Raw genomic sequence first — 25445 nt, 5'->3', positions numbered from 1 at the left:
TCCAGGAAGATATCCTCTTAGGGAAGACTGCCTACCAGGAAAGCAACTGTTATGAAAGCAATCAAATAATTTTGATTAAAAAAAAAAAATCCCAAACACCTTAAAATGTTTTCCCTCATGACCTCAATTCCTGGGAGGCTTTCATTTCCATCTACTATTTCTGTTTTGCTTTGACATAATTAGAGCAAAGTATCACAGATGTTTGGAAGAATCTTTTTTTAAAATTTGGGCTGAGGTTTACCAGATGTCTAAATCCCCTATTGTGAATTATTTGCAAATTTTTAAAAAGTTGTCCTGGGAACATAAATCTACCTCAAGAGTCCCAGCAACTAATCGAATTTCTACTCTTTGAGTGTATATGAACTCAAATATGATTGAGTTTTGATTTATAAATAAGTATCATGGGTAAAATCCATATTATTTCATGGAATCTTAAAAATATATACACCATAAACTTCACACTATTGGCCTAAGATCAAAAGTTTGAGGCTTATTGAGAATAATAAATGTCAAAGTAATTTCAACCTATGAGAATGTAAACGTTCATAAAACTGGCATTCACCTCTTATGATACCTTGTTGGCTAATCAGTTATGTTTGAGAAACTAATGGTTTTTATGAGGAAAGGCAAAAATGCTTTACTTTTAAATATCCAGATTTGAAAAAGATTAAACAGACTGCTTTGCATAAAACAATACAGATTAAAAACTCAATTAATTTAATCAGTTAACTGAGTGTCAAACAATTTGCCAGTGAAATTTTATGTAGGAGTAAACTTGCCCTGAATATGCCATTTTCCAATAGGAGATAAAAAGCTATATGTACCATCTGGAATTCTGGACAAGTACGGGGTTTCAGTGATTGCATCAGCAATGCAGTGCCAGTTTCAGAGATAAGTGTTTTGGAGGGGATATAGGAAGAAACAAGTCTGTAAGATTTATGCATATCACCTCATGCTCTTGGTAGTAAGAACTAAAACTTTGTTTAAAACCATGAAATGACATGGGTGAGCACAAGGCCAAGATAAATTAGCATCAGCATCTTCTTATACACTCCTGGCAAGGCTCTATAGAGGAGACAATTTGAGGATAGGAATGGTAGAAGGAGGAGAGATGAAAACCACGAAAAATGAATTAAGCCTGACCAAGCAACACATTACTGTGAAACACTCCCATATTTCAGGAATAACTCACCAAAAATCAAATTTGTGATGCTAATCAGACAAATTCTGTACTCATGTCATCTTCATTCCTGGTCTTCACTCCTAGTCTCTTTCAACAGTCTTTCACCTATTCTCTGCACCTGTATTTTCTCTCTCGTTGAGTTCTTCTTTAAGATGTTTTAAGAATTGCTGTGTTGAAATGTAAATCTGCCTATATCACCCTACCTTTCTGATTTCCATGGGCAGAGAGAGTAGAGTTTGAACTCTTTAGATCCTCCAGAGCTTCTCATGCGTACTCCAAGCACAGGATCTAACTGAAGCTTCCCTCTCTAAATGGTGACGCACTTCCTCTGTTTCTTACCTATTCCCAATCTGTCTAACCCCAGTTCATTCTCAAAAAGCTAATTCTAGTCAGCATCTAAGCAGGTGTATATTCCACAGACTACTTGAAGGTGGGTAAGACAGAAAGCCCCATACCTTGCCAGTGCTCAGGAGGAGATGAGAAACTATCTAAGGAGAGCCTTGTGAAGAAGATACGATGGCTAGGGGAGATGGCTCCCTGTAGCTTCTCACAGAGTTCTCGTCCTCTGCTTTTCCAGAAGGATCACAGTGTTCTGGCAAGACTTATATTAGCGCAGTTCAAGCCTTTGTCTGCATGGCCAAGTGGATATGTGTGAGGTCACCATGTTACCATGATGGAGACATTTCCTTATATGAACAACCGAAAATCGAGACAGAATGTTGAGTAGAATCATTTCTGATAGCATTGTTTAACTACTTCTTCTGAGAAGAGATGAGCAAAAAATTATTGATTCAGTGAGTGTATTTTCCATTTTGTCCAAAAGCTTTAATGTATAAGCAAATTATATATATCATATAATTGGAGAAGGCAACGGCAACCCACTCCAGTACTCTTGCCTGGAAAATCCCATGGATGGAGGAGCCTGGTAGGCTGCAGTCCACGGGGTCACCAAGTGTCGGACACGTCTGAGTGACTTCATTTTCACTTCTCACTTTTATGCATCGGAGAAGGAAATGGCATCCCACTCCGGTGTCTTGCCTGGGAATCCCAGGGATGGGGGAGCCTGGTGGACTGCCATCTATGGGGTCACATAGAGTCAGACACAACTAAAGTGGCTTAGCAGCAGCAGCAGCATATATTATATAATATGTATTATATTTTCATATATATATATATAAATGTTAAAAATGAGTCAAGTAAATAGTAGGTTCTCAAAACAGCTTTTTTCTCTTTATTTTTAAACAGGCTATATTGAAGATCAATTTCTTTTACTTGATCAAACAATCTCATTTTGTCTAGATACTATATGTGCTTATTTGGACTCTATGTTATTACCTCGATGATTGAGTTTGCTGTTTTACTTGTCAAAATATATTGTATTCCCCTGAATATCATGTTATACACATGATAAGTGAAATAAGCCTAGAGATAAAATAAGTTTTGTGGGACCATCAGAAACTAATCAATGTAAGCAAGGGAAACTTCAGTGGAGAAGTAGAAACAAATAGCTCAACAGGGTATATTGGATAGTTTTTAATAAGATCAAGTTTTAAAAATCTTCAGCTATATATATATATATATATATATATAAAATTATGTATTTATTATGCACACCAATATTACAAAATATTTTCCTAATTTCTGTTGTCAGAAAGTTGAGAAATACAAATTTAGCATTGTCAGGAATGAAAATTAATAAACTTCTATTATCCAGAATTTTTTTTTTGGCTGCACCACACAGCTTGTAGGATTTTAGTTCCTCAACCAGGGATTGAACCCAGGCCTTCAGCAGTGAAAGTTCAGAGTCTCAACCATTTACCCAAGCATTTTATGAGGCATTACTATCTCACTAAAATTTAACATTTTAAGATGTTTTCTAATCTCTATGTTCTAGACATATTTTAAGGCATGTTCTATGTATTCATTGCTGAATCTTCACCACAACTATAGGAGATGGATTTTATTTTATAGTTTCAGTATCCCTGGAAGATTGGTTCCAGAAGCCCCTGCAGATACCAAAATTTGTCAAGTCCCATAGTCAGCCCTCTGTATCCCCAGTTTCATATCAAGGATTCAAACAACCACAGATGGAAATTTCAATCTGTGACTTGTTGAATTCACAAATTTGTTAATCACTCAGTCGGGTTCAACTCTTTGCGACCCCATGGACTGTAGCCTACTAGGTTCCTCTGTCCATGGAATTCTCCAGGCAAGAATACTGGAGTGGGTTGCCATTCCCTTCTCCAGGGAATCTTCCCAACCAGGGATTGAACCTAGGTCTCCTGCATTGCAGACAGATTCTTTACCGTCTGAGCCACCAGGGAAGTCCCCAGAAAACCATAAATATGGAGAGTTGAATGTATATTTATTGAAAAACTCTACATTTAAATGGACCCAAAGCAGTTCAAAGTTCACACTGTTCAAAGTTTGACTGCATGGGGATTTTTTACATGGGGAACAAGCCAAGGAGGGTTTCAGAAATTCATCAAAACTCCAAAGCCTTTTAACAGCAGATTTAAAGATTTTAACAGTGGAGTACGAATCCAGAATTCTTTTAACCTCTACACATTAAAGTCTCATAATGACTTGAAATCTAGCTTTCAACTATTTTCTAGATTTTACAAATGGTTACCAATGGTCCAGTGAAGTTTAAAGCAGATATGACAAATATCTCATAACTAGTAGATGGAAGAGCTTAGAATCAAACTTAAGCCTGTTTACCTCCAAAGAAAACACTATTTCCACTAATTACCCATATGCTTAATTGGTAGAGAAAGACAAATACTTAAGCAACAACCAAAGAAAGAGAAGTATGTCATGAAAGAGGCCCCAACTTCCTCTAAACAACAGTGAATTACAACAGAATTATTGCAGAACATCTTCAACCAAAAGTGTGGGTCATATTGAGCATCGGGGCATCTAGATGATTCCCTTTGTCATATTGGATTGCATCCATATACTATGTAGACAGATGGTAGGGATATGTTTGACTGAGTTTGAGCTGAAAGATTCTGAAATGTTTGCTGAATGTTTTCACATCACAACTATACTCACACGCCATCACTTGAGGTTTATTTTCTCAAGATACTGTTCCTCCTCTGCTTACATATTTAAAATTAGAGAAGATAGTGTTTCCAATATAAATTTGAACTATATGTCTATTTTTTTCCTCTGCTTCAGTGATCAAATTTGATAGATTTAACATAGAAGAATTGAATCTCAAAAGCAATTTTCTATCATAGAAAGAAGGAAACAGAAGTATAGTTTACCTTTCTCTGAAAAAGCAGAATTAATATAAAATGATTGGTGGTTTCATATGCTTTGGAAGGATGACAAAGAAATAAACAAGAATGTCTATAATCTTAAAATCTGCATAATAGAGAAGTCATTCAAAATGAGATCTGGGAGAGTAAAGACAATATTAAAACATAGTCCCACAAGTGACATTCCATATTCACTAATGTTACTATCATCTCAGTATGAAACCTCCTTATGTTCAAAATACTAAGACACAAATTTAGAAGCTTGGATGTTAAAGAGATTAAATTATAATTGTTTCCTTTGTATACTTAGGTTAACCACATGGATTTTCTTTTAATTAATTAAAATACTATGAAAACCAAACATTTAAAATCCATCTAACTCACTTCCCTAATCTGCATCATAAAGGAATTAGTATGAATAAGAATTCTAAAGTCATTTGTGAAGTCATTTATAACCTTTATGTATTTCCTATTCTCCTGATTAAATTACATGTCTGAGTGAGTCTTAATTATATTTTGCCAAGTGATTTGAAAGCTTTCTATCTTAAGGTCTGTTAGTAAACAAATGAATGTGGAAAAAATAGAATATGTCTAATGTAATTCATATAATGTAAAAGCTTTATCATTGTCTCAAACATCCCAGTGCAAATGGTTACTACTAATATAGTCAACATCAGCCAGAGCTATCCTGGCTCATGAAAGATATATTGTAGACATCTCCTTGAAATTTATGCTCCGTACAGATTATCTTCTATTAACTGGTGAGCTTGAACCTTGAAAGAAGTTTCAAGTTTCAGATAAGTAACACACATCACTGAACATTACGTCTGCCACCTGGTAATGGATAATATAAATAGAGCACATTTATTCAGCAGGGAAGGGAAACTGCTTCTATAGCCAATTCTCAATTATTCGGGGTAATGGGGGAAAACCTCCAAGTGGTTATCCATAAATACAGATAATTGGCAGAATATGTAAATCAGGTCCCATCTCACAATGTTTATGAACATTTTGGCTGAAGAGTGATAAAAGCAGAAATGAAGAATTATTAAAGTACCATAATTATTATGAAGTATTTGACAGATTCACTCTTGCCTGGTTCTCCTCCCATCCCTTTGACTTTTCCTCCTCCACCTCCTCCTGCGACCACCCTCAAAAGGCATATCTTCCCCTGGGTTCTGCTTTCAGCTTCCCTCTGTTTTTATATACAAATTATTTCTGGTTCATCTCACCCACCATCATGGCTACAGATAGCAAGAGAGCAGATGCTTAATACATGCTGGTTGAATGAACAAATTGCTAAGATACCCTTCTTCATGGTGTTTCAGTTTAATTCAATGCTTAGCATAGTTGGTGAGGCTGACAAACCTACACATGTATCACAGTTATATGGGGAGCTGTATTTTATTTTATTTTGTTTTTTTTGGCGGGGGGGGGGGGGGGGAGCTGTATTTTAAATGCAGACACCTAAGCTGTTCCCAAATCTCTGAAATAATCTTGAGGATGATTGGAAAAAAGAAGCAGAAAATCTTCACTAAAAGGAAGAAACCAAGCAAATAAACACAGGAAAACAGGTAGACCATTCAAGAAACGATGTAGAATACTATGATTTCCATACAAATAGAAACAATTCTCTGTATTTCCTTTCTAGTAGCTTATGGGGGTGCATCCATTCCGTGTAGTTGAAAGTTCTTACTCAAAATGGCGGCTCCAACTGTGATGGAGCCAAGCTCCAGCCTTGCGCTCACACGTGACCAGGAGTAATCAATCACGGAGCCGTGGCGTGGCTCTCACGATGGGTGAGCTCACCGAACCATGGGGAACCGGCAGCACCAATTTAGGCATCATCAGATCTGCGTCAGTCAGTGCAAACTTCACACACATTTTTCCAGTGGAACTTACTCTGTGTCAGGCACTATAATATCAGATGGATTGCTGAATGCTCCTAACTGCCAGGCTGATAGCCTTTTCCAAAAGACTTTTGACATCTGAAAATGACTAAGACAATTTTTCATAGAGCAGCATTCTTGACATCTTCTCGTGGAATTAGTTGTTGATTTTTATTGTTGTTTTTTCACCCAGTGATCTTTCAAAAAATTGCTTTCTTTAAATCTTTTAATAGTGCTTAGAACCAGGGATCAAAGCTGCAGCCTCTGCAATGAAAACAGAGTCTTAACCACTGGACTTCCAGGGAAGTCCCTCCATCATGATTTCTGCAGTGATACTTTTTCTTCATCTTTTTCTGCACTAATCTTCTCATAGTATAATTTGTTATAGCTGAAAGTTAATTATTTTTTTCTCAATAATATATTCTACTGTCCAGCACAGTGTCTGGCACATATTAGATACAGAATAAATACTTATAGGAAGAATAGCTAATTAAAATACCTGCCTGTACCTCTAGGTTGGTCTTTGTTCTATGCCTCTCAACATTTCATCCTATTATTTTCATTCTTGTAATTTTATTCACCGGTTCATTATCTGTCTTGAACTATTGGAATATAAGTCTTTTGAGGGCAGAGGATCTGTCTCCTATAACCCCAGAGCCCTGTATTAAAATACCTGTTGCATGGGAGACAACTAAAATAAGTGAAGTTGAAGAAACTACATGTAAAACCATGATTTTCTGAGTTTCCTCATCTAAATTTTTTGAATCAATTCCGTTTTAAATGACCCATATGACACCTCTGGTTATTAAGTCAATCATTCTGTCTTTCCAAAACTTTCCCCACTCTACTGACATAATAACCAGATACTGGCCTGGGTCTTCAGAATATACTAGTTCTTTCTTACAAGTTATTCTTGCAAATCATCTAGTGTGAGGGCATGGCAACCCACTCTGTATTCATGCCTGGAGTATCCCATGGACAGAGGAGCCTGGCACGTTATGGTCCACAGGGTCCCAAAGAGTCACACATGCCTGAAGTGATTTAGCATGCAGAGTTCTCCAGTGGATGTCCTGGCAAACTTCAAAGATCAAACAATATTCTTAATTAGTCATGTCTGTCTTATGTCCAAGTTTCAATTTTCCAGGACGCACTTAACACTGATAATAGCTAACATTATTGAGCACCTACTCCAGACCAGGTATCGTGTTAGTCCGTTTCTGTAATTTACTTCATTTAATCCTCTCCATAATCTAAATACATGCTAAATTTCCCAAGGTTACAGATAGTAACTGTTAAAGTAGGGATTCAAACCCAAGCAGGTTAATGCCAAGCCTGAGTGCTTAACCCTTTTCCAGATTTCCTGTCAATAGTCAAGTTGGTATTTGCGGCTTTTTTACAGCCAGTCTCCATGCATACATTTGAGTCCCCATGAACCTGAAAGTCACCATCTCCTCCCAAGGCCCTCAAGAGAAAGCCCCATCCATATTTCTCTCCATGGTTTCATTCACCTCTCTCTTCTTTTCACGGGCCTGTTTCTTGATCCCACCAAACTCGCCGAAAAATCCAATTTTGTAATTTTCAATTGCCCCATTGTAAAAGCTGTTGGTACATTGGATGTTTTTGTCTGGTACATGTGGGCTCAGATTTGGAGGATTACAGCTGCATTTCCTTACCTCTGAGTTAGATGAACCCTGAATCAGACTTTAGACTGCCCCCTAGCGTTCTCCAGGGTTTCCCAGGTGGTGCTAGTGGTAAAGAACCTGCCTGCCAAAGCAGGAGACATAAGAAATGTGGGTTCAATCACTGGGCCAGGAAGATCCCCTGGAGGAGGGCATGACAACCCACTCTGGTATTCATGCCTGGAGAATCCCATGGACAGAAGAGCCTGGCGGGCTATGGTCCACAGGTAGCAAAGAGTCGGACATGACTGAAGTGACTTAGAGTGCAGAGTTCTCCAGTAGAAATGAACCTCAGTTCTCACAGCAATAACCACCTCAGTAATGCATCTCTTTCTCCTTGCCTCCTGTCCCCACACCCATCCTGGTGCTTCCTAGGATCACCTCCCAAATTCACTGTTCGCATTCAAATCTGTGATTCAGCATTGGCTTTGGGGGTGACCGTCCCTAAGATCTCCTTGTAGCCTTGTTTTCCTTCAACTGCAGAGGACTAACATGGATATGGTTTAGATGAAATTTACAATTTCTGTTCAATAAGTTCCCATAATGGACTCCAGGTTTATCTGCATTTTTAAAATAAATGATTTCTGAACTGCTTCTAACTGCCTCTCTCCTAGTTTCTATTGTTTTTGGCACCCACTACACCGTGCAGTCAGGATGGTTGAGAGGTCTGAATCAGCCCTTCCTGTCGAAGTGGTTTGGGTACCACTCTGACTTTTAAGTTGAATATCCTATTATCCAGAATCACTGGCCAGGTAACTGTTAGTCATGCTTTGAGTCCTTTGTGATTTCCAGAAAATTGGCCCAAGGGAAATAGTCTCTGTAAGTAAAGATTATATCCATGTGTTCCCAGCAGCTCATCAGAGGATGAGATTTAATGCTATTTCAGATTCTATTTCAAATTCGTGTTTCCAGCCTGTCATAAAAGGCATTAAAAAAAAAAAAAAAAAAAACTGGCTCTTGAGAACTGATCTCAACTTAAAAAAAAAAAAAAAGTTTGTAATGTAGTTCCCAAATTTGTTTCCATTTTTAATATATATATATAAAAACAAAGCCTTAAACTGAGTCCAATGCATTTAGTTTAATTTGGCATCTAGATAGGATGCCTGCAAATTGTATTTTTTTATGGTTAAAATATTGGCTTTTCAGTCTTTCATGCTGAATCTTTGTCCAATTACAAGTTAGATTTCTCACTTTCTTTTCCTGGGATTCCTGTTGGGTAAATATAATCTTTTCAATAGGCGATAAACATTTTGCAATTCTTTGTAATAACTCTTTGAATAATACCATTCTCATTTCAGTGTTCTCCAAACCACTTAAATAGTACCAGTATATTAACCAAGCAATTTATCAATATTTATACTTGATGGCAATGGCAGACTTCTTGTCGTAAATAATTATTGAGGTAATAAATAGTTTTATTATTGAAAACTGATGACAAGAGCATAGTGATTACCCTGATAAAGATGGATGACAGGTCTCCGTATCTGATGCGACACTCAGAACACTGTGCAGATTGAATCTAAGGCCTCCTGCATGGATAATAAATTGTTATTTCAGAGAATAAAATGATTGATACATTTGCTTGCTGTGGAAAAAGCACTGGGGAGAAGATTCTACTCCCTAACTTATTTAAACAGGCTATGGTGAAATTTTCTTTCCTTGTGACAAATTTAACTTTCCAAGAAAGTGACAGCTCTTTGGCAGAGAGATGAGCAGAGAAGCATTCCTTTTTAGAAGCTCTTAAGTGTCAAATTCCTGTTGGAAATTCTGACTGTCCTCTGGCCTCAGTGGCGCCCTCAGCAGGTAGCCGCGGAGCAGAGGCGGGCGGAGCAAAGCGGGAGCGTGGTGGGAGGTCATGACTTGCGATGCCATGACTAGTTCAACAAGGAGACAAACGAAGTCTGTCAGATTACTTTGGAGAAACTGCCGCTGACTCTTGCACTGCCTGGCTCAGTGCACAAGCTCAGTGTATTTTTTTCTTTTTTTTTTTTTTTGCTATGGGTTTGATCTTACCTTTTATGACAAACTAGCCCTGGAGACCATCCATCTTTTGACAACCTGGAAAATGACTGTATTGGGAGGAGGGTGGAAGGAGGAATAGAGAGAGAGAGAGAGAGATTGAGTTAGAATGGAAAATATATGTTCTATGCATTTGTAAATGTTTTATTCATAACTACTATTACTACAAATTAAAATGCAATGACAAATATTATGAAAATCCTCTCAAAAGGAATACCTAAGATTTAAAATGTATTCTCTTTACTTTGCTCAATCTATTGTGCTATGAAAAAGCAAGGAAAAGAATTACAAATATACCATTTGAAATGTCACCCAATAACAGCAAGGATGAACTCAAGGCAGAGAATTATTGTATTTTCCAATTTGTATTTTAAGGGAACAATTGAAACATCAAATATGATGTATATTCAATGATTTAGGATCGATTCTAAATGAACTGCTTGTTTGTGAAACACAGTAACCGCCTTTGAGGTCTGAATGTGTTAGATGTCTTCATCCTTCTCTGTATGTGCTTAACAATGTGAGACTAAAGCAATTTTTGAAAATTATTTTTGTGAAAATGATTTCTTTTTAGCTTTCCTTTGTTGAAACTTTCTTAGGATATATGAAGACATAAGTTATATTATTTCTGTATTATTGGAAAAGTGATTTTCTTAATTGATAACTTTATTTTCTGGAAAGTGAACTTGATAAGAAAAATAGCAAAATTTCACAGCTCAATTAATTTAAATGGCTAAAATTGTATTGAACATATTCTTTAAAACCTATTGATAGTATTTTTCTTTTCTCTTTCAGTGCAGTGTTTTCTTGCAGATTTTCATTTAAAGGTACTTTTTAGTATCTCAATAGTGATATAGACATTTGCATTAGCTTAAAAAAAAAAGATCCTGCAACAGTGTGATGCCTTGTAATTGCCAAATCTTACATTTACAGCACAAAGCAGGAATTATGGGATCACCATGGAGAGATTTTAATTTCTTTAATTTCTTCTGTGGTTCTATGGTATATGTTTAATTCCCTACGAAAAAAACGTTTTTTATTCATGATGTTCAAACTCCAACAGTTATCACATTAGATTCAATTAACATTTATAGCAGCTCCATAGGATGTGTTATGCGTTTCACGGTGGAGCCATGGCTGAAAGTATATTCTGTTTTCAAGAAACATATGATTTTATGAAGACAGGAGAGGTAAATAAACAGACATTATAGTCAACTAGATAAAGGAATACCTTGCAGACATCTACGCAGAAAGTGAGGGTGACTATCCACTCAGATAAGCAGAACTGTCTCCCATTCAATTCAGGGGACAGTCTTTGAGGTCATTTAGGTGCCACACACCATACTGGACATCAGGGACATAGACATGATCTATGTAGGCTTTGTAGCTTTGCTTTGGTACAGTGAGTATTTATTGATTCCCAGTTTGCCAAACCCTAACCTAGATGTTTAGGATATAAAAACAGTTCAAAAAGAATTTCTGCCCTCCAAGAGCTCAGAGAGGGAATAGACAGAAAATAAACAGAGTACATGGAAGTGTTAATGTTATCGTAACAGACTAAGACATGAAGTGAACAAATGTAAGATCTTGATCATTATATCTAAAAGAGAGAGGATTTCATGGAAAAGATGTGATGAAGCCATCTTCAAAGATGGTTTGGTTTTCAACAGTATGTGAGAGGGAGGGGTTGCGTCTGGTCTGGGAAGCATGATGGCAAATACACAAAAACAGAAGCCAATTTTGTTTAAGTAGAAAAGGAATTTGTTGTAAGGACATTACATTAGCCACAGAAATGGAAATAAAACTAGCAAACCACAATAACAGTATGCCTAGCTTATTCCATTAAATTAAGTTTCAGATATGGTATGGTTATTTACTCTACATTCATTTAGCGGTAAAGTCATGTTAGTTATCACCAATGAAATTGATGAGCAAACTATGATTCAGTGAGATGGAGAAACTTCCTCAGATTCATATGCTATCTTAATCAGTATGCATATTCTTCACCTTAAAACAACAGCCCCAACTTTTTGGCACCAGGAACAGATTTCACGTAAGACAATTTTTTCACAGGCTCAGGGGCTGGGAGGGATGGTTTCAGGATGATTCAAGCATTTCACATTTATTGTGCACTTTATTTCTATTCTTATTGCATCAGCTCCACCTCAGATCTTCAGGCAAAAACACCCAAGGTTGGGGACCCCTGACATAAATGATGTGTCCTGTAAATGAAGTAGTCCTCATATTTTGGTGGTCACCATCTTAATCGAAGAAATAGACTCATGGAACATCACTTTAGACACCACACAGTAGATCCTGTGGAGGTGATCCAGGGTGTGTAAGAAGCTTCCCTGGTAGCCCAGATGGTAAAGAATCTGCCTGCAATGCAGGAGACCTGGGTTTGATCTCTGGGTCGGGAAGATCCCCTAGAGAATGGAATGGTGATCTACTCCAGTATTCTTGCCTGGAGAATTCCATGGACAAAACAGCCTGGTGGGGTAGAGTCCATAGAGTCACAAAGAGTCAGACACGACTGAGTGACTAGCACACGCATGGAGGTGATACAGGATGTGTAAGAAGCATAGAGTAGAGGCCTGGGCCAATGAGGAAGGTTTTTGCCCAATACAATCTCTTCACCAAACTGAACATTTGTCTGCCCTTCCTTTCCTTTATGGCCCTTGATCTTTGAACACCTTTTATTAACCTTTTTTTTTCCTTTCTCTCTCCCTCCTCCCTCCCTCCCTCTCTCCCTCTTTCTTTCTTTCTTTTCATCCCTCCCTCTTTTCCTTCCTTTTTTCTTTCTTTCTTTCAGATATAACTACCAACTCATATAGAAGCAAACATGTTCAAACACTTTAAACCCTGACTCTTGACATCCAGAAAGAACATAAGTTTGAGACCTACATTCAGCAAATTAAACATTTCTGCCCAGGACTGAATCTGAAGGGGGTAATCCAAAGGAGGGGCTTCCCAGATGGCTCAGTGGTAAAGAATCTGCTTGCCAATTCAGGAGACTCAGGAGACACGGGTTCGATCCTTGGGTTGGGAAAATCCCCTGGAGGAGGAAACAGCAACCCACTCCAGTATTCTTTTCTGGAGAATCCCATGGACAGAAGTGCCTGGCGGGCTACAGTCCATTGTGTTGCAAAGAGTCAGATACAACCGAACGACTAACACTTTGGCTCCTGCTTATTTCTCAGGTCTAACTCTCTGGCTTTCTGAATTGTGTGATCTAACTAACCCGTATCCTTTTGAACTGTGGTATTGGAGAAGACTCTTGAGAGTCCCTTGGAATGCAAGGAGATCCAATCAGCCCATCCTAAAGGAGATCAGTCCTGGCTGTTCATTGGAAGGACTGATGTTGAAAGCTGAATACTTTGGCCACCTGATGCGAAGAGCTGACTCATTTGAAAAGACGCTGATGCTGGGAAAGATTGAGAGCAGGAAGAGAAGGGGCCGACAGAGGATGAGATGGTTGGATGGCATCACTGACTCAATGGACATGAGTTTGGGTAAACTCCAGGAGTTGGTGATGGACAGGGAGTGCTGCAGTTCATCGGGTCGCAAAGAGTCGGACATGACTGAGCGACTGAACTGAACTGAACTGAACCTGTATCCACTCAATACATTTCATGTCCTCTTAAGTTAATCAGAATTAACTATTTTCAACCAACCCTGAGTAGAAAAGTGGATTTTATAATACAATTTTTTCTTTAGTTTTCCTACTCCATAAACAGCTCATCTTTCTTCTATAATGAGACGAGGTGCAAGAAACTTTTGTGTGTGACAAATAACAGCACTGAGTTGTTACTGTATTACTACATATTAGATATCATAAACCATATTATTATAGCACAAGAAGAAAAGTTTTGTGGTTTGTTCTCCACAAGTTCACTGAATTGATGAGCTCAGTGCCCTCCCTATTGTTGGGACTGTGCAAAAGCAAAAGGAACCTAAAGCATGAATCCCATGTTTATGAGACTATTGACCAAGAACTCAAAATCCTATGTTCTAGCCAAGGCTTATTCATGACACATTTGTTATCGTCTATCTTTTTAAAGCATAACATAAAGATCATCTATAGAGAGACCTGTGATACAGAACATAGGGTTCCATTCAAATACTGTAGGATTTTTGATAAGTTGTTTTTTAGAGAAGACCACTGGTGCAGTTTTCATGGCCCTAGGAACACAACAATCTAGGCAAGAATAGCAAAAGGTATGCATTTAAATTTTATTGACCTTTTCAGTAAACCTAGTGAATCTTCTTTCAGAGCCATCACCTGTATGTAACACTTTCCTCTTACTCTTATAAGCAGAGCCATCCCATGGTTTCTTTAAACATTCAGATTTGGGGAAGATGCCCTATTCTTGATGGATTTGACACTTTTGCTTATCAATTTTTTTTTTAAATAAACAAGACTGTTGTGATACTATTTTCTTCTTGACCCTGGTTATAAGAAGATGGGAATAAACTGACTTTTATCCTCTGCTCTCTTAGAAGTATTGTTGGCTCAGATGGTAAAGAGTCTGTCTGTAATGCAGGAGACCCATGTTCAATCCCTGGGTCGGGATGACCCCCTGGAGAAGGAAATGGCAACCCATTCCAGTATTCTTGCCTGGAAAATCTCATGGACTGCCAGGCTTCAATCCATGGGGACACAGAGAGCCGGGCACAACTGAGTGACTAACACGTCACTTCACAGTGAGGAAAAACATAAAGCCGCCTAAATGTCTAGAGCAAAGGTAAAAAGCAAAAAAAAAAAAATTATTATCTACTTCATAAAATGGAGTTTACTTACTAAAAGCATATTCATATGGGGGAAATCTGCTTACATTAAGATAGACTGTCATGCCCTTAAGCAGTTTAATTTTTGTTAACCCATTCAGAATGTGTTTTTGTTATTAAGTGCTTCAAAAACAAGAGCCACTTGCATGTGATTTATGGTGAGATGGTTCTGTGTTTTCTACTTATGACTATCAAAACTCTATAGTCAGAAAGATTGTCTCACAACACATTCCTATTGTGTATGAATGTATAGGGAACTATATTCAGTATCCTGTAATAAACCATAACAGAAAAGAAAAAAAAAAAAAAAGAAACAAGAAAAGGTGCCTCAAAAAAAAAAAAAGAAAAGGTGTCTCATTTCTCTAATTTCTATTCTCAGTGTATCAAGGTCTTAGGCTCAAAAAAATATCTGTTGACCAAATGGACAAAAATAGATGCAGTGTACATAGTCATATTAGGAAATAATTATAACAGTTATGATAGCAACATTCCACAGAGCTCTATGTGGCTATTTTTAACATGTGATTAACGCCTAAGCAATATAAAAATAAATTCACCATATATCCTTGTGTTCTTTTTTTTTTCCAACCAGGTTATGTTGCAATATTGCTGTTCCTATTAACATAGATTATATAATTAATAAGGATTCCTTCATTAGTATTTGGGAAATGTGGGATATAAATTATATATCCTCAACAGACCCAGAGTACAGAGCTCAAGATCCGTCTTCAAAATGTAATTTAAATCCATGTCTCCAAACTCTACTTGTGATTTCACAAGAATTCCTGTGTAATCACCGTGTTCTGTGTAAGGACAAGGAATCCATTCTTGCTCACATTTACATCAGTGTGCAGGCTGTGGATATACCCTGAATGCTAAAATATATTCTAAAGAGTCAAAAATTGTTTCTCTGCTCCTCTTTCCCACAGTCTCTCTTCATTTTTTTGTTTTTGTTTTCCTATTTCTATGGAGCCCAGTGTTACTATTATAGTCACAATAGGTTTTAGAATTTTAACTTTGTGTATGTCCAGGAAAGGAGAGATGGACCCTAGACTAACAGCACCTTTTATTGGTTGAAATCCATAAGAAAAACAGAAGAATATCTGGAATTTCTAAGCCCAGTTCTTCAGAAAGGACTGGTGATCTCTTTTGTTGAAATGTCAAAAAAATAGTGGCAATAAATCTATTTGCTATTTGTTGTGGCCAAAGTGTGTGCCAAAGTGCCCCAGGTACCAAGACAAGGACTTAGCCTCAGCTGTTACCTTAATTTTTCAGGGAAAGACAGTAACTCAGTATGTTACTCTCAGTCAAGGTGGTACTATGTCCTCTTTGTAGGTACTTCTTTTCATCATATACACACCTGCACACACACACACAGCTGCCTACAAGGGGGAAAGTTATCAGCAGAGACAATACATTTTCTATTTCCTACTCATGGACTCTGGATAACCAAAACCCTTCATCTCTTGCTCTCATTGCTAGGACCAGTCCTATTTCTCTATCAGGACCAGCTTAGTAATATGCAAGTGTTGTCATGTCTGGCTCTTTGTGACTCCATGGTCCGTAGACCACTAGGCTCCTCTGTCCATGGGATTTCCCAAGGTATTTCCTTTCCCAGGGGATCTTCCTGACCCAGGGATTGAACTTGGGTCTCCCACATTGCTGGCAGATTCCTTACTGTCTGAGCCCCCAGGGAAGCCCAATTTGCAAGGCCCAGTGTTAAAAAAGAAGGCAGAACCTCTTGTTGAGAAATTAACAATTCCAAGAAAACAACAGCAGAGCATTATGTAAGGATGGGTCCTTTATGAGAGTTGGCCCAGAGTGACTGCACGCAACTCACACACTCATGAATCCACATCCATTCACTACACTGGCGATGAACATTTCAGGAGTTCCTAGACCTTTGCATTTAAATTTGTCCTCCTTGGTCTATGTCCTACCTGGGAATGGAATGGGGATTTGCTGTCTAGCCCCTACAAAACAAACAAATAAATACCTTCTGAATTTCTTATGCAAATAATTCTGTCTTCTCAGATTTCAATGTGCCACTAAGGGGAAGGGCTGGACTTTGATAAACTAAACAAAGGTTTTCTTTATGCATTTTCTCCAAGGCAGAGGTCTGCCTGGCATAAATCTACATAAGTAAGTAGAACCTTCAAGATATGCTCCAGGGTAAATTTCAAAGCCTACATCTTCAGAGAGGGCTGGTGATCTCTTTTGTTGAAAGGTCAAAGAAATAGTATCAATAGATCTATCTTTTTATCTCCCCATGGGATATGCTTAAATTTATCTTTATCTCTATATTTATTTATTTAGATGGGAAAAATCTGAAAGGAAACTGAATAACTGCAGTTATCTCTGGGTGGATGAGATTTTGAAACTATTATTGTTACTACTACTATTATTAGTTTGTTTTGTATTCTTCTACAGTGTCCATGCTTTTCATTCTTTAATTGGAAAAACTAACCTCTCACATTATACATAACAAAGAAGAACATTTTTATCCTTTCAAAAATATTTATGAATGATGAGAATTTTCTTTGTAAGTTTATATATTAAAGAATACATTAAAAAAAAACAACTAATTTTATGATACTGACAATTTTGCTCAGTATTGAAATAAAAATCATCAAGTTGTAAGAAACATGACTACTTTACATATACCTGTCAAAGTATTACAATATCTAAGATGGTAGCTATTATCCCAGTGTAAATTCTTCCAGGTGTCTCAACTGGTGAGAGCTGTTACTACATTTTGTGCTTTATGTTTTTATTTGGTCACTATCCCAAGATTATGTGAAGTTGTCTATCTGAGACTATATCTTTCCAAATCTTCTCTTCTTTAGATTAAGTATTATTCTTGGACATAAAAGAGGATGAACTCCTTCTATAGTACCAATTCTAGGCAAAAATGAAGTTGCCAATATCACAGAACAGAGATAAGTATACATTATGAGCCTTCTAATGAAAGAACTTCCCACTACTTACAATGTACTCTTCTGTCTCTCTCTCTCTATCAGTCTGCCTATCACCAAATCTCAGGTTCTAACCACCAGTATGTTAAACACCATCACAGAGAAGGAACAAACATTTCAAGCATAATACCAAATGTGTGTGCATCTGTGTGTGTGTATATATGTAGGTATATAAGCAAGCAAATGTTTGTGTGTATGTGTATCTACATCTATCTATCTTCCATTGTGTATCTATCAATACGTGTGCAGGCCTATGTGCTAAACTTACCTATGTGACTCTTTTAAGCACTATGAGCTTTAGCTTGCCAGGCTTCTCTATCCATGGGGATTCTCCAGACAAGAATACTGGAGTGGGTTGCCATTCCCTCCTCCAGGGAATCTTCTAGACCCAGGAACTGAACCCACATCTCTTATGCATCTTGGATTGTCAGGCAGGATCTTTACCACTAAAGCCACTTGTCAGTTCCATTTAGTCACTAAGTTGTGTCTGACTCTGCGACCCCATGGATTGCAGCACGCCAGGCTTCCCTGTCCATCACCAACTCCTGAAGCTTGCTCAAACTCAAGTCCGTTGAGTCAGTGATGCTATCCAACCATCTCATCCTCTGTCGTCCCCTTCTCCTTCCTTCAATCTTTCCCAGCATCAGGGTCTTTTCAAATGAGTCAGCTTTTTGCATCAGGTTGCCAAAGTATTGGAGTTTCAGCTTCAGCATCAGTCCTTCCAATGAATATTCAGGACTGATTTCTTTTAGGATTGATTGGTTTGATGTCCTTGCAGTCTGAGGGACTCTCAATCTTCTCTCAAGAACCACAGTCCAAAAGCATCAATTATTTGGCACTCAGCTATCTTGATAGTGCAACTCTCACATCCATACATGACTACTGGAAAAACCATAGCTTTGACTAGATAGACATTTGTTGGCAAAGTAGTGTCTCTGCTTTTTAATATGCTGTCTAGGTTGGTCATAACTTTCCTTCCAAGGAGCAAGCATCTTTTAATTTCATGGCTGCAGTCACCATCTGCAGTGATTTTGGAGCCCCAAAAAATAGTCTGTCACTGTTTCCATTCTTTCCCCATCTACTTGCCATGAAGTAATAGGACTGGATGCCATGATCATAGTTTTTTGAATGCTGAGTTTTAGGCCAGCTTTTTCACTCTCCTCTTTAGTTCCTCTTCACCTTCTGCCATAAGGGTGGTGTTATCTGCATATCTGAGGTTATGGATATTTCAGCAATCTTGATTCCAGCTTGTGCTTCCTCCATCCCAGCATTTCTCATGATGTACTCTGCATATAAGTTAAATAAGCAGGGTGACAATATACAGCCTTGAGATACTCCTTTCCCGATTTGGAAGCAGTCCATTGTTCCATGTCTGGTTCTAGCTGTTGCTTCTTGACCTGTATACAGATTTCTCAGGAGGCAGGTCAGGTGGTCTGGTATTTCTGTCTCTTGAAGAATTTTCCGCAGGTCAAACCACAGGGAAGGAAGACAGCCCCGCCCACCAACAGAAAATTGTACCAGAGATACTGAGCATGGCCCTGCCCATCAGAACAAGACCGTTTCCCCTCAGGCAGCCTCTCCCATCAGGGAGCTTCCAGAAGCCTCTCAACCTTCTCCCTCAGAGGACGGACAGAATGAAACCCACCGTCACAGAAAGCTAATCAAACTGATCACATGGACCACAGCCTTGTCTAACTCAGTGAAACTATGAGCCATGCCATGTGGGGTCACCCAAGACAGATGAGTCATGGTGGAGAGGTCTGACAGAATGAGGCCCGCTGGAGAAGGGGACGGCAAACCTCTTCAGTATTCCTGCCTTGAGAACCCCAGGAACACCATGGAAAGGCAAAAAGATAGGACACTGAGAGGTGAACTGCCCGTGTCAGTAGGTGCCCCCTGTGCTACTGCAGAAGAGTAGAGAAATAGCTCCAGGAAGAATGAAGAGATGGAGCCAAAGTGAAAACATAGCCAGCTGTGGATGTGACTGGTGGTGGAAGTAAAGTCTGATGCTGTAAACAGCAATATTGCATAGGATCCTGGAATGTTAGTTCCATGAATCAAGGTAAATTAGAAGTGTTCAGACAGGAGATGGCAAGAATGAACATTAACATTTTAGGAATCAGTGAACTAAAATGGACTAGATTGGGCAAATTTAATTCAGGTGACCATTGAATCTAATGCTGTGGTCAAGAATCCCTTAGAAGAAATGGAGTAGCCCTCATACTCAAAAAAAGAGTCTAAAATGCAGCATTTGGGTGCAATCTCAAATATAGCAGAATGGTCTCTGTTCATTTCCAAGGCAAACCATTCAATATCACAGCAATCCAAGTCTATACCCCAACCAGTATTGCTGAAGAAGCTAAAGTTGAATGGTTCTATGAAGACCTACAAGGCCTTCTAGAACTAACACCGAAAAAAGATGTCCTTTTCATCACAGGGGACTGAAATGCAAAAGTAGGAACTCAAGAGATACCTGGAGTAACAGGCAAAGTTGGCCTTTGAGTACAAAATGAATCAGGGCAGAAGCTAACAGAGTTTTGCCAAGAGAATGCACTGGTCGTACAAGCACCCTCTCCCAACAACACAAGAGAAGACTCTACACATGGACATCACCAGATGGTCAATACCAAAATCAGATTTATTATATACTTTGCATCCAAAGATAGAGATGTTCTATACAGTAAGCAAAAAACAAGACAAGGAGCTGACTGTGGCTGAGATCATGAACTCCTTATTGCCAAATTCAGACTTAAATTGAAGAAAGTAGGGAAAACCACTAGACCATTCAGGTATGACCTAAATCAAATCCCTTATGATTATACAGTGGAAGTGACAAATAGATTCAAGGGATTAGATCTCATACAGTGCCTGAAGAACTATGGATGGAGATTCAGGACATTGTACAATAGGCAGGGATCAAGATCATCCCCAAGAAAAAGAAATTCAAAAAGGCAAAATAGTTGTCTGAGGAGGCCTTACAAATAGCTGAGAAAAGAAGAGAAGTGAAAAGCAAAGGAGAAAAGGAAAGATATACCCATTTGAATGCAGAGTTCCAAAGAATAGCAGGGAGAGATAAGAAAGCCTTCCTCGGTGATCAATGCAAAGAAATAGAGGTAAACAGTAGAATGGCAGAGACTAGAGATCTCTTCAAGAAAATGAGAGATACCAAGGGAACATTTCATGCAAAGATGGGCACAGTAAAGGACAGAAGTGATATGGGCCTAACAGAAGCAGAAGATATTAAGAAGAGGTGGCAAGAATACAGAGAAGAACTATGTAAAAAAGAAAAAAGCCAACTGTACCCAGTTTAATTAATTAAATAAAGAGGCCATTAGACTGAGAGGGCTCTAATGCCTTGACAGCTTAGGTAAGCAAACCAAACTTACACCAGAGTCAATACATGTAAATGACCCAAGGATAGGAAACTAAAAACTTAAGAACAACCAATCATAAATATCCAAGTAGACATTCTAAATAAGGCCACCACTTAGCCTATAGCTGATCAAGTTATCCCTTTGCTTCGCTTCAAGTCTGCTCTTTAAAGACTTTTCCTTTACCTCTTACCAGTAGAGTAGCTCTAAGCAGATTTGACTTGGCTCTGCTGTTAATAGATTTAAATCAGTGTTTGCTCAAATAAACTGTTAAGAGTTTTAGTATGCCTCAGTTTATCCTCTAGCACTATTTCCCCACCATCTTTGTGACATAAATAATAACTTACTGTGTATTTCCTCTGTGTTGGGCCCAGTAAGAAGTGTTTTACTGTTGTTCAGTAGCTAAGTCTTGTCTGACTGTTTGCAACCCCGTGGACTGTAGCACACTAGGCTCCTCTGTCTTCCACTATCTCCCAGAATTTGTCCAAATTCATGTTCATTGAGTAGGTGATGATATCTAACCATCTCATCCTCTGCCTTCTCCTTATATCTTAAATGTTCCCTAGCATCAGAGTCTTGTTCATCGAGTAGGCTTTTCACATCAGGTGGCTAATGTATTAGAGCTTCAGACTCAGCACTGGCCCCTTCAATAAATATTCAGGGTTGATTTCCTTTAGGATTGACTGGTTTGATCTCCTTGCTGTCCAAGGGACTCTCAAAAGTCTACTCCAGCATCACAGTACAAAAGCATCAGTCAGTCAGTCAGTCAGTTCAGTTGCTCAGTCATGTCCGACTCTTTGCAACCCCATGAATCGCAGCACGCCAGGCCTCCTTGTCTATCACCAACTCCCAGAGTTTACTCAAACTCATGCCCATCAAGTCAGTGATGCCATCCAGCCATCTCATCCTCTGTCGTCCCCTTCTCCTCCTGCCCCCAATCCCTCCCAGCATCAGGGTCTTTTCCAATGAGTCAACTCTTTGCATGAGGTGGACGAAGTGCTGGAGTTTCAGCTTCAGCATCAGCCCTTCCAATGAACACCCAGGACTGATCTCCTTTAGGATGGACTGGTTGGATCTCCTTGCAGTCCAAGGGACTCTCAAGAGTCTTCTCCAACACCACAGTTCAAAAGCATCAATTTTTTGGCACTCAGCTTTCTTCACAGTCCAACTTTCACATCCATACCTGACCACTGGAAAAACCATAGCCTTGACCAGATGGACCTTTGTTGGCAAAGCATCAATAAAGAAGCATAAAGCCTTCTTTATGGTCCAACTCTCACATCTGTAGATGACTACGGTTAAAAAACTACATATAAGAAAAGCTACGTATAAAAAACTATGGGTAAGATGACTACAGACAAAACCCATAGCTTTGAATATATGGATCTTTGTCAGCAAACTGATGTCTCTGCTTTTTAATATGCTGTCTAGGTTTGTCATAACTTTCCTTCTAAGGAGCAAGCATCTTTTAATTTCATGGCTGCAATCATGATCTGCAGTGATTTATACTGGCATCACACTATCTGATTCAATCAATGCTCCTACAAGGTTGAGTGAAGTGAAAGTGAAAGTCACTCAGTCATGTCCCACTCTTTATGACCCCATGGACTATACAGCCCATAGAATTCTCCAGACCAGGATACTGGAGTGGGTAGCCTTTCCCTTCTCTAGGAGATCATCCCAACCCAGGGATCAAACCCAGGTCTCCCACAATGAAGGTGGATTCTTTACCAGCTGAGCCACAAGGGAAGCCCAAGAATACTGGAGTGGATAGCCTATCCCTTCTCCAGCGGATCTTCCTGACCCAGGAGTTGAACCTGGGTCTCCATATCTACCTGTATTGTAGACAAGATTTACATAGATAAAGCAACTCTTCTGATTGCATAGCTAGTAAAAAAAAAAATGGACTTGCCTATGCCTGGAAATTGATTAATAAAGCATTTGACTTTTCATAATGTCTTCTGAAGGGCTTCCCAGGTGGCACTAGTAGTAAAGAACCCACCTGCCGATGCAGCAGATGTAAGAGACATGGATTCTATCCCTGGGACAGGAAGATCCCCTGGAGGAGGGCATGGCAACCCACTCCAGTATTCTTGCCTGGAGAATCCCATGGACAGAGGAGCCCGGTGGGCTACAGTTCAAAGGTCGCGAAGAGTCAGACATGATGGAAGCTACAGTACACACACACACACACTGTCTTCTGAAGGAAAAGTCTGAAGTAAGAGCTACTGTCTTTCTGCCAGGATTGAATATCAGTTCTCCACTTTTTTTTTTTTTTTTAACTACTTGGCTTTGGGCAACACTGCAAACTCTGTCGATACTCCATTTTATTTTTATGGGGCATAATAATAACTATCTCATATGTTTATGACCATTGTGTATTTAGAATGAAATGAAACCATGTAACTTGTTTGCTACAAATTAAAGTCCAGAAGAACAGAGAAGTATCTCTTTCTTTTTTTTTTTTTTCTTCTCTTTTTTAAATTAAGCTGTATATGTGTGTTTCCTTTTTGTTCTTGTCAAAAAATCAAGGTCTTGGAGAGATGACGTTCCCTAAGTTATTTTAAAGGCAAGAAGTTGCACTACAATCCAGACAGCGAGTAAAATCTTGTTGACAGACAGAATTTCTGCTGACCCGTTCTTGCCCTGGCACCTGGTGGGTGGAAGAGCACTTGAGAATAGCAATCAGCGACCCATTTCCTCACTTCTCAGTAGACTCAAGATACTAATTGCCTGCTGGTCCCACCCACCCTGCCTAGATCCTCTCTCCAAAGGCTCTTTTCATTATACATGTTGTTTATGACCAAGCCAAGGTGTCATATTTAGAAATAGAAAAAGAAGAATCACCCCACTCCCAGCACTGCCTGAAGCTTTGTTGAGTGGTTAAACAATGAACAAGAGAAATTGTTGCTGTTAAGAATTAAAAAAAGAAAAAAATACCAGGGGCATGGAATTTCAAGACAGCATTTCCATTTGAAGCCATGAATAATGTAGTTATGGTAATATAGCTGCTATTCATAATTATGAACACTTCATTCCTCCACATGTTCTCATGTCACACAGAGCAGGCTGGTGAGATCTGGCCTGCTTCTGATTGTTTTGGCTGTGTTTTGCATTATAAATTATACTCTGCTCCGCCCTGACTACCCCAACTATATGGCGGCCGTTGGTGACATTATAGTCAACAGCAGCATGTCTCTTAACTTCCCCTGTAGGACTGAATGTGTCTTGCAAGTTGGAGGTTAGAATTTAATTTCAGTCAAGAATTAGATCTAGTGTGCCATCAACCATTTGAAAGATAAAAAGAAATTTTACTGTGAAATTATACATCGTGGTTCATTCCTTATATGGTCTTTTCCAATATATGAGAGAAATCCTAGCTATTTAGTAGTCACATACTTTGTAGAATTTTGTAACATAATAGGAAAGATCATGGATCTTGACATCAGTCACATTTTGCTATAAATCTTCTACTTAGTAGAACTTGATACAATACTGTTGATATTTTTTGTGAGAATTAAATGCCACAGCTCTTAAATGTCCTTAGCACATAACCAGCACTAAGTAATGAATGAGTAATAGTGTTTGTAAACAACTTACAAATTTACGATTAGAAATAATAGCTGTCTCACAGCAACTTTGTGAGTGTGATTTTAATGTTTTCTCAAATCTAAAACTCACAAATTTGCATTTTAATTTCTCTACAGTTACTCTTTGTTTTAAAGTCAGTTCACACATTTGACATCATTGTCCGTTTCTGCCCCTGAAAACTGGCTGAACTGATAGCATGTATTTTTCTTAAATGCTGTATTTGAATTTCCTGACTCTCAAGAGAATACAGTTTTTTATTGACATGAGTAGTGAATGTCTTTGACTTTCAGTTAAGTGGCACACATAAATTCACACCACCAGTTGGTCATTGAGCTGGGACCTGGGTTAGATAAGATATTCAGTTGTATCAACAGTTCTGGCACTTGGTTCCAAGCACTTTTGTTTTTCTCAGAAAAATATAAATTTGAAAAATAAGCAAAAGGGACATTGACATGGTATTTTCCAGAAAAGAATTTCAATAAAGAAAGGAGGAAAGAAGGAGGAAAAGATGAAAGGAAGAGGGAGAGGGAGGGAGTATAACAGGGAGAAAGGAAGGAAAGAAAGGTAAGAATAAAACATATTACCAAATGCCACCATTTTACTCCTGATAAAATAAGCTAATGCTAAAATTTAGACAGTACATTATATTTGAAAATGCATGTGCAAGTTCATTTTGCTTCCTATAAA

The 25445-nt window shown here is 38.5% G+C and overlaps 1 long non-coding RNA gene across 1 annotated transcript; it reads right to left on the bottom strand.

Moving 5' to 3' along the window:
* Positions 1-13084: 13084 nt before the first annotated feature.
* LOC122690706 lies at positions 13085-23896 on the bottom strand. Its single transcript, XR_006340082.1, has 3 exons — positions 23885-23896; positions 14509-14519; positions 13085-13218 (listed from the first exon to the last, which is right to left on the bottom strand). It is a non-coding gene; the product is annotated as an uncharacterized LOC122690706 (long non-coding RNA).
* Between the last annotated feature and the right edge of the window lie 1549 nt (positions 23897-25445).

The sequence above is a fragment of the Cervus elaphus genome, chromosome 4 (genome assembly GCF_910594005.1).
Source record: "Cervus elaphus chromosome 4, mCerEla1.1, whole genome shotgun sequence".
NCBI lineage: Eukaryota > Metazoa > Chordata > Mammalia > Artiodactyla > Cervidae > Cervus > Cervus elaphus.
This window is presented reverse-complemented; position numbering and strand designations above follow the sequence as displayed.